This window comes from Tribolium madens, unplaced genomic scaffold (genome assembly GCF_015345945.1).
Source record: "Tribolium madens isolate multiple individuals breed KSU strain unplaced genomic scaffold, Tmad_KSU_1.1 Scaffold_91;HRSCAF=231;Tcas5.2_LG7, whole genome shotgun sequence".
Classification (NCBI taxonomy): Eukaryota; Metazoa; Arthropoda; class Insecta; order Coleoptera; family Tenebrionidae; genus Tribolium; species Tribolium madens.
Window position 1 is genome coordinate 18,382,077 of NW_025401063.1, and position 11,111 is coordinate 18,393,187.

An 11,111-nucleotide genomic window follows, 5' to 3' on the forward strand; every position below is an offset into this window, starting at 1 on the left:
TAAAAACCACAATGTTGATTATTGAAAGTAATAACTAGAATTATTTTTGAAAATGTCCATAACTTCGACATTTTTTTCACAGTATTTTTTAAATCTATCAATTTTACTAAAGAATTATGAAAAGAATGTTAATTGTTTAGTGTTCTTGTTTTTTAATGTATTTGGACAGAGATTCAGTTTAGAGTTTTTTTTTCATATAAGCTTTTGATTTTGATAAATTTTTATAGTGTGTTAGTGTGGTAAAAAATGAGGCTTTTAATACTTTTTGAAAAGCATGCTTTAATATTAGGTTTTTTGAGCAGATTTTTAAAAGTAATATTGAAATAATTTTATTTTAAAACTAATATGCTATCAATCTGATTTGTCAAAATATTCTATAACATTTGAAATACAGTTTTTTGGAATAATTTTTTAGGACGATTTTTTCAAAAACTTGAAATAATTAACAAAATTTTGTAATTCTGGAATTACAAATAGGTATAGATAGGGTTAAAGAGCAAAATTTAACTCCTGTAATTTCGGAATTCTCAAAGATAATTTTTTTAACATTTTTTCAATGCTCCTGGTATTTTATGTTATTTTGCTTTTTTCTCTGGGCCGCGAGTTATGAACGTAAAATTAACAAATTCAGTGAAAAATACCCAAAATTCGTATGCTATAAACATTACCAAATTTGTTAAGCTAAAAACATTATTTCGAATATATGAGTTTGTTATCTCTTACGTACGTCATATTGCAAAATGTTTATTTGTTGAGTTTTCATTTTAGCAATATTGTGTTAACATTATTTATTTCTACAACGATACAAGGTTGACAACGCAAAATACACAAATAATTACAGTTATTTTTATGCTTCTGCTAACAAGTCGATGTTTATTCTTACTTTCATGGTTTATTAGAAAGCATATTTTAATTTGAAAAATACATGTTTTTTATTCAAACAAAGTTTGTTCAAAAGTATAACTCGCTATAATATATTTTAACTATTTATTTGGTTTTTGAATTATTTTACTACAGTCAAAGCTGTGTTTTTAAAGCAATTATGTGTAGTCTATACTGTCAATTTTTTAAAAAAATAATCAAGTGGTGAAAAATTGAAATAGAGGCTATTTTTTAATACTTGTAGCCAAACTGTAAAGAAAAATATATAACTTTTTATTGATTTCGTCACACAAATGTGCGAACGGATATTTTTTATTAAAACTATATTGCAAAATGTATTGTTGATGTTCCTAAAATTATTATAAAACTTGTCAACAACAAAAATTCTAAAGGTCCTAAATATTAACATTTTGAAATGACCTCTGACTAATTGAACAAATGTGTTAAACTTGATAATTACGTCATATTTGTTGTTTATTAGGTCAAAATGTGATTCCATTTAGTAGAAATTTCCAAAGTGGAATTATTTGTGGTCTCACGGGACGAATTTTATAATTAGAAAACATTCAATAAAAATCCCAAACCGTTTTAACAAATTAAAAATGCCTGACTCATGAAATTAACTCAAATGTCGCAATATTGGGAAACTGTTTAAAGCTTTATTTATTTCCAATTTACGAATTTTTAATCGATTTATTAAAAGTTAAAATGTATTGCATTGAAAGCATTTTATTATTTTTCGTTGAGTGAGTTCCCCAGCAGTGGAATATTCCAGAAACTACGCAGTAGCTTCTGATCCAAAAATTCAGTCTTTACGTACGTAGAGAAAGATAAATGGAATGGACAAGAGGAAGAAAGATGCCGGTGATGACGAATTGTTAAAACCACGACCTTCTAGAACAGTCTAAAATCAATACTTGGAGGGGTCACCGTTGCCGCGTCATGTTTCTAGAACATAGAAGGGTGGGAGTGGATTCTATATAAAGGAAGCGAGGCCAAATTCAGTGCAGTTGAAGTGAAATCGTACGTACGATAGTGTGTGCCACGAAGAAGAAGAGGAAGAAACCCTTTCCAAGATGGCGTCGTTGGATCACACAGGCTTTGTATAGAGTAGTATCACAAAAAGCTAAAAATTCGATAGCGTTTCTAGATTTTGCTAAATTGTACTTGCTTTAATTTTGTTTCAAGATCTATTTAAATCTGGCCAAATTTAAATAGATCTGGATTTTGTTAAGGGCTTGTGCCCTTTTGCGAAAGTCACAAAATTAGCAAGTGTTGCCCTCCTCGATTTATTCGTATGAAAATTTGTTGGTTAATTTCAGAGATCGTAATCCAATATGGCGCCTAGGGCGCGGTCGCCATCATGATTTTAAGTCACGTAGACACACAATATCGCAAATAACACGCAGACAGAGGGCTAATATCTACGATTTAGATAGTAAAGGGTGAAAAGGTCGAAAATTTCCGGAAAATAGCAACGGCCCACCGTCCATGGTCGGGCAAAAAAAAATTTTAATAGATTTTTCTAGAGTCATCAACGGTTGAAGTAAATGGATGGCGGGTTTAGTTTACTCGGAAAGGATACATCCCTTGGTTAGAGATAAGAGATCCCCCGTTCGAGCTTATTTGTGATTTAATCGTGATGAATCTTGGACTTTGATCGGAATTTTTCATAGTGACGTTTTGTTTGAACAATTGATTAGTTTGTTGTTATTCTATTATTACAACTACTAACACTCTATTATCAATCTCTATTACACCCTTTCTAATGTTCATATATTATTATTTATTACAATTTTTAATAACTTGTTTAGCTGAAACAAGCAATTCGATGGCGTTTGTACAATGAACCCTAATTGATTCTTAATAAAGAATACTTACAATTTTCAATACCAATTAGTTCTAAGTTATTACTCAATTAATCTATATACCAATTTCCTTGCCTCAAAAAAATAAAAAAAAGAAAAAAAAACAATGCATTGTTACAATTGGATATAAAATGAGGTGGGACACACGGAAATAGTTTTCCAAGTCCCCTACAATTGACCAAGAATTCATCTGTAAAAAGGGGGCCTAATTCTAAAGTAAGTACTTGATTTTTAGATTATAATATTAAAGTTGCTTTATTATTTATGTTTTATATAGGATAGAATTAACATTAGATTTAAGGGTTTCTGCGCCGCTCAATGATAAAAGGCATGCATGCGGAAAGAATAGAAAAGAGTTAAAAAGCGTAAAATGCGGTTGCGGCCCCATTTATAAAGTGAAAGCGGTTTTTTTCTACAATACTTTATTGTTCTTTATTGTATTTTTTCGTTGGTGTTACAACTTTGTTGCATGAGTTTTTCTAATTGTGTATTTTGAAGGCACTAATGGTGGGAAAAATTCGAAAGGCCACAAAAGCTTAGCACATTTCTACATTTTTATTGTTTATTTGCACAATGGTAGAAAAGCACTTCAAATGCGTTTTTTGCGTAACTATAATAATGATGGTTTGCAAATCAGAAAGCGAAACATGAAAAATGGGTAAATACTAATTACGTTTAAAGATAAATATGTATTGTAAAAAGGTAGTGATATATTTATATAAAAATATGTCAATGCGTTGATATTAATTACACAGTTTCGAGCGTCTTATTAGATATAAAAGGTGCGGATGAAAATTTAATAAAAACAATGAGGTAATTAAATATTTTAAGCGTCTAGTTAACTGATTAAAATTATAGGGTAAACCAATCCAGGTTCTATTTTGCGTCAATTATGGGTATTATTATAATTATGGAATTCCTAATTAATTAGGTGGTTACAGGTATGCTTTATAATATATTTAAATCGAAAAATTATAACAAAAGGCTAGTGTAAAATGGGTTTTATATGTTTTAAATGTGATACTCGATTATAAGGTTATTCTAAACACACATAACATGAATTTTGAGTTTAGACATGAAAAATAAAGCTATCGGGAACCAAATCGGAATAAAAATGAAATATTAAAAACGGGACCATGATCTTTGTAATCACACATTTTTTTTGAACTTGCATTGGTGTCAATTCCTGAAGCTAAATTTTGTATAAATATTTTATCCACAAGTTAACGTGTCGAAGATTTAAATACAACTTTTTAATTATATGATCTGAAAAATATTGAAAAAAATTAAGAGTAATTGAAACAAAAATTAATTGGTAAATAATGTGACAAAATCAACGCGCACAACCTAATAGGTAATAATATAATTAACCAATAGATTCGAGTATATTCGGTTATGCCCCCAAGTTTTTTTATACAATACTTCTATGTTTAAGACTCCATGTAATAACCAAAAGCAATTTACCATAAAATATTAATGAAATGGTAAAAATAATAAAGAAACAATAACATAGCAGAATAACACTTATTGTCATGGTTGAAGTGATACTTTGTAAACAACTACACCTGAAAAGTAATTCGCATATTTAAAAAAAAACAGTTGCAGGTTTTCTTCTAAAAACTACAAACAAAATCCTCGATGAAAATGGTTTCTGAAGTACACAAAACAACAATTATATTTGTACTAATGTATCGATTACAAAAGCTTTAAATTTATTTAATTGCATAAAAAACGTGTCTTGGAATTTGCGTACAGTTACGAAGTTAAACTTCTGTTACTTTCAAAATGCGTAAATTTAATGAGGTTACTACCTACACTTTATGGAAAACCATTAATAAATTGATTGAATCTTAGTTATGTTGATTGATGCGGAAAGAAATTATGACGTTCTATTTTTAATACTTTAAGTAACATTCATACTTTGTATGCAAAAGTGGATTATTTTGAATGCGATTTAATGTGCACTAATGTAAAACATGGGTAAAATTGGTAGTTTCTATGGGACTACATCACGATAGTTTAGAAATATCTACTTATTTATGAAAAACATATTTGTTAAAATTATATAAAGTAGCTACATCGTATGTATACTCTTTTTCATATTAATGTGCATCAAGTAGGTTGTAGAAATCTAAATGAATCTTTAATTTAAAAGCCGATTTACACAAAAAGTGTCATTAATGTCATTCAGAATAAATTTAATCACATCAACAGTTACAAAAGTCTTTATGTTTGCTATCCTATGTTAATTTTAATTATTTTTTGCTACATGAGGTACACAACTATTTGAAACAATATTTTTTAGGGAAGATTGATGTTAGGATTGTTTGAATTTTCGCATGATTGCCACCTTAAAATGATCCCTTTCAACGACTACTTCGATGCACATTAATTTGAAAACGAGTATACTTACTGAAAACAATTTCAAGCTGTCACTAGCTGTTTATTGGTAATTATATAATTATAATTATATATAGCTGATGTAGGGATGTTATTCCAATAGCGTTTGAGTAAAATTAGCAGTTTGAAATCTCTTTGTAAAACATCTATACTAAATTAATATCTATCTAAATGAGTCACAATATTTTTCGTTTAGGTACTAAAAGTGAAAACAAATAGGGGTACTATTTTGCAGATTATGTCGATCGTGAAAATGACAATCCAACCAAAAACAACGAAACAGAAAAATACAAAAAATTAAAAATTTGGACAATCGAAAAATCTAAGGAAACTGAAAGTAAACCAATCTTTATTTCTTTTACAACAAAAAGATATCTTGGAACTGATTATATGAATTGTAACGTAAAGACATCTTATCATGGTCATGGACCAAAAAATAACACCTGAATCTTAGAAGAGGACAAAAAATTAATTATCAACAATATTAAATTCTGTAGTAATTTTATAATCAACCCACTTAGAAATACTGAAACATACATGTATGTCCTCTTACTGATGAAATATTTATGAACGTTTGAATATTTATTATCATTGCTATTTCATAGAATGAATGCATCTTGATACCGAATGCAATACAAAATATCCATATTATTTCCGAAAATATGAAAAAATATTCAGAAAATGTTCTATTTAAATGAGTAGGAAGTCGGTTTTAACTTGGTTGAAAAAAATAAAACAATACTGTTGATCTCTCTTACCCTGAAATATTCTCTAAAACCAGAGCCACCAGTAATAATGAAGTATTACGCTGTAGCCAATCAATAATATATTTTTGTTTGAAACAATTTTTTTAAAGAACCACTATTAACAAGTATCTAAATTATTATATTATTTAACAAGTTTTATAGCTTTTCTGTGTAGCAATAGAAAGACGTAAGTAAAAATAATTAATTTCAAGATCAGGAATTTCGTTCAATAAAAAAATAACTAGTGGTTGAGTTTAAATAGGAATAGGATGCTGTAGTCAGTTGTGTTAAAAAAATACCGTTTAAAAGTTTATTGTTTCGAAAAAATGAAAGACGAATGATAGTTTATAATTTAAAATCCTAGATCAATTTGCTAGTATTATTGTACGGTTAAATAGTCAAGAAAAATTAGCGCTATGAAACTGTTACGTAGTAGGGACCAAATGAACAAAATTATTTCAAACTCATTTGTTAAAATGAACACGTTTGTATTTGCAAAGACCGTGGTTCCATTTTTAGTATTTTCATTTATTATTTTATATGCTTGTATAACTAAACGCCCTTTATAGCAATAAGCACAATAAGGCCAGTAATGGAGATATTTGCAGATAGAAGCTTTTCCAGTTCTTTTATTACTAAATTTTTCTATTTTATTCTTCGATGTGCATGAATTGTTCTAGGAGTGGACCCTTTCTAGACAGCTTCATAGTTTTCAGTAATTTTCAAATGCAGAAGTCCTTGTATATATTTTTTACAACACGCAAATCCCTTCAAATGCCCGTTTCATTGAACATCACTAAAATCACTCCACTTAATGTGCTCCACAATTCTAATCCCAGCTTTGAGCCACCAAAAATTGTACATCAGCTAAGAAGAAACGAAACACCAAGAACTAGTTTTAAGATAGCCCGTTTATACGCGATTAGCAAAATACCAAAACAAATATTTAATCCCTCATTCTGATGTTAGTCTTGTGGACGATTTTGTATTCACTTCTGATGCTTTATTAATCTGGTGTTCAAGAAACTTAATATGCATGTTGAGGCAAAATTTCAAGCTTTTGTGCTTCCCCGATTGAAGTGCTTTTTTCATTGTACGAAGTCGTGTTTTGTGTGGTTTCTGCGTGTTAAGTGTTATTTCATGTTGAAAGTTTTAGGACTGATGTTATGGTTATTGTAAATAATTTATAGCAACTGTAATTCTAACAGTAGAAGCTTAAAGATTTGGGATTCATTCGGATGGTTTCAGCTTATCACAATCAAAGAATGAATGTTGCAATTTAAACTAACTGCACAAGCATTTGGCTGTAATTAAAAGAAACTCTGGTTTTATGATCCTACTTGTACTTGGAATGCGGAAAATTAAAAAAGCGTATTTTCTTTAATTAAAGTGAAAATGTTCGTTTACTAAGTAAAACATCTGTAAAATATTCATATTACACATACAAGTATAGCGTTTTAAATGTTAATTAGGCTTAGTGTAATACAAATATGAATTTTGTCGTTTTTTAAAGGTACTTCAAAATATATAAATTTAAAAAACGTCTCAAAGTTGACTGTTGCAATCTTCTCTTAATAAATATTACATGTGTAATCAACTTTTTCAGGGTTAGAATTTGTAGCACTAATAAAATATATAACTAAATGCTTAGTGTGATGTCTGACGGTGTAATGTAATTTCTGACATAACTCAAAGTTTTATGTGTTAACAAACTAACACTATGCAGACAAAAATACTAATTGTACTTTCTTAAAAAAATACTATATTGCAAGAAATGTAAAATTCAAAAATGAATTTTGGAGAATTACATGAACAAATAGTTTATTAATAGACTTCGATGTAAAAGTCGTAGTGCTGTATAATAACTTCTTAATATTAAAAACTGTGTTGTGCAACATCTGGTAAAAAATATGTATTAAACTCAACAATTATTCATTATTAACCTAGTTTCTTTACCAACGTATTAATTAGCAACAAAGCTATTACATACTATTCTGTGAAAACTTTCTTCATTCTATTTTAAACAAATACGATAAGTAGTTAGGTTTCCTCAAACTAACACTTATTAATTTAGGAAATTATTAAAAGTTAGACAAAATCCACAAAAAGTGGATGATACAATTACTCACGATAAAACAGTTATAAAATGGTGAAATTGTGTTTATAAAACCATACATCATGTGATGAGCAATTTTAATCTGTTTACTTATTTATGATATGGGTGAACCCGGCGCTTCCACCAAAATTTAAAAAAATCACAAACCAAAGGTTTTTAATGATTATTTGAGTTTAAGATGGAATATGATATTACAACCATTGATAATTAGGAGAAGCTAAATCAAATTAAGCAAAACAAGGTTGATGAAAAATCATTCTCAATAAGACATCTACATCTGAAATAGTTTATACGAAACTTTGATTGGTTATAAGACTTAAAAAAAACTACAAAAAACATTTTTTTCATTTAATTTAATGGGTGTTGACCTTGAAAGTTTACAAAGACAAAATCAAATTTTGAATGATTAAAATAACAATAGAAAGCAACATGGTACTTGGATAGTTAAAAGTCAAATCGAAAATTCTTATTTACCAGCGAACCTGAACATTGTTGTGTCTAGAACACTAAGATAGGTTTAAAGAAGAAACAAAGTTCTTGGGTAGAGTAATGATTATAAAAAGCTTGGTTTAGATTTGGTAAAATTTATGTAGAAAAAATATATAAATACTATGTGTTACGTATTCCTTTTGACTGTATATAGTTGCAAAGTAAATAAATGCTTTTGACGTGCCAATTTTTAGTTCTATAGGGAATAAGTTTGAATTTGCGCTAATTTATTAGAATAACAAACAATTAACATGAATGGTTTGAAAGGTGTCAACTGTAAATTTGTGTGTACTCACTCATTAATATTTCTTAGTTTATAAATACATCATTTTATACCAAAATTGTAACAGCAACTAGTTGACCTTATGTACATACGTAGAACATATTATGGAATTAGAAATGAAACATTTAACAAATTTATATCTCTATCTACAAATTTAAAATAAAGTAAGTAAATTGATAGTTTTTAAGGGTTTAAAATTGGAGTCGTCCGTGCTATACAGTTAAGCCAGTTATAAGAGTCGCATTAATTTTGTGAAACAATCGGAACAATAAATATTTATTTATAAATGTGTTACTTATGAATATGAGGTTAACGTATCGAAACAAAACAAAGCGTAATTACTTAAAGCAAAATGGAAACAAAGAGATAAACCGATAAAACTTTAAATCGCAAATTTGATATCTGCGTGTTATAATGGTAAAATGCATTTAAATGCTAATGAATTAAGGTTTTCCTAAAAGGGTCTAATCATCACAAGTTCTACTTCCTAATAAAATATTTGTGTGAAAATATAAAATTGGTGATTCGGTATGAATATGTGTATAAATATGGTTTTTAGCTATATTTTAGTTCTATGTATTGAGAATTACATTAATTGTTTTAAAGTGTGTGTAAGGTATGAATTGACGTCTAGAAAAACCTGAGAAGAATAATTATGGAGTAATATCGATAATGTTAGTTTGTTAGTTATTATTACAAAATATTTTTACGATTTTTTTTGATGGCTAATAAAATTGCTACGTGCAAAATACTTTACCCTCATTTGGAGACAATAATAAAATGTACAAAACTTGTACAATAAGGAAATAAATATAAAAATAAAATTGAGTATTAAGTGGTTAGAAAAAAATATATCTGCAGTGATTGATTATAAATCTGAATTTAGTAATTTAGCACATCTTACGCAAGTTAGGTATACAAAGGTATGAAAGTATAATATTTGAGAAACATGTACAATTAGTACTGCAATTATGATTAAAAATATTGAAAAAAATCAGGGTGTGGACAATACCCTTAAGAATGATTAATGGTTCAATTACGGTTTCCTAAAAAACAGCGAAGCGACTTTTAATATGTCAAATCATCTCAGTTCAACCTTCTTGCAATTTTCTGAAAAAAAATTGAGCGTATAAAATTATAAGTAAATAAGAAAAAAAATCAATTTTACAATTAAGTTTCGAAAAGGTTTAAAAAATTAGTGATCCAGTATAGGGTATGGTATTTATTACATTAAAAGATATAAGAACATTGTCTTTCTAGGTTAAGCACTGAATAAATACAGTTTGAAAATCAGTTGCCTACAGCAGTAATCATAGTGAAAGTTTTGTAAAATCTGTAAAAAAAATAATGGGTAGATATTAATGTTATAATGTTACGGCCGTTTTCAATATATTTGATACGTTATGTAAATTTAAAATGTGGTTAATGAAACAATAAAAATTGAGGTTTGTGAAAAAAGAAATTTAAAATATAATCAGATGTTAAGTTATAATTGACAAGAATTTAGATGAAGATTAGGTTTTGGTGAAATGCATTGTGTACGTAAAATATTGAGAACATCGTATGTTGCACACAAATTATTTAATGTTGTTATTACATATTACAATATCCAAAGCACTCAAACTTAAAAATTGTACACAAAACGATAAATGTTGTCATTGTCGTTCATTAAAAAGCAATACTATACCCTTAATAATAGATTAATATTTGCTGAAAATATCTGACTTTCTAATGTTTGGTATATAAGCCATATTTATCTTGGAATATACTCGTATTTTATTTTTTGTCTTAGCTATACAATATCCTACGTCATTATACATATAGGAATTTATAAAAAAAAAACAAGCTAATTTTAGCTCTAAGATTTGTCGTAAATTTAGTTACGAAAGTTGAACTCTAAATAAGTTAAATTTATTGGCCACTATTACATGATATGGTATTTCTGCATTATATGAGCGAGAATATAATATTTTATTATTAATAATATCAATAAGATCTGAAAACGTGTCAATTTTTCTTTATATTCTGAATGAAGGTTCCCTAGAAGAACAATCGAAGAAAATTTTAATATGTTAATTAACTCCAGAACAAATTTGCACTCTACTTGTTAGAAAAATAAAAGATTTGTCCAAGTCGTGATAGTATGGTAAATACTACGTTCAAATTTGATTGCTTTAAGAAATATATTTAACTAGACACAAGGGTAATAAATAACTCAAGTGTCTTAATTATACAACTTGAAAATTGGTTGCTTAAAACAAAAATGAATGTAAGGTAAAACCTGTCAGAGTGAAAATTATGTAGAAATATTTTTGTTACAATGTTGT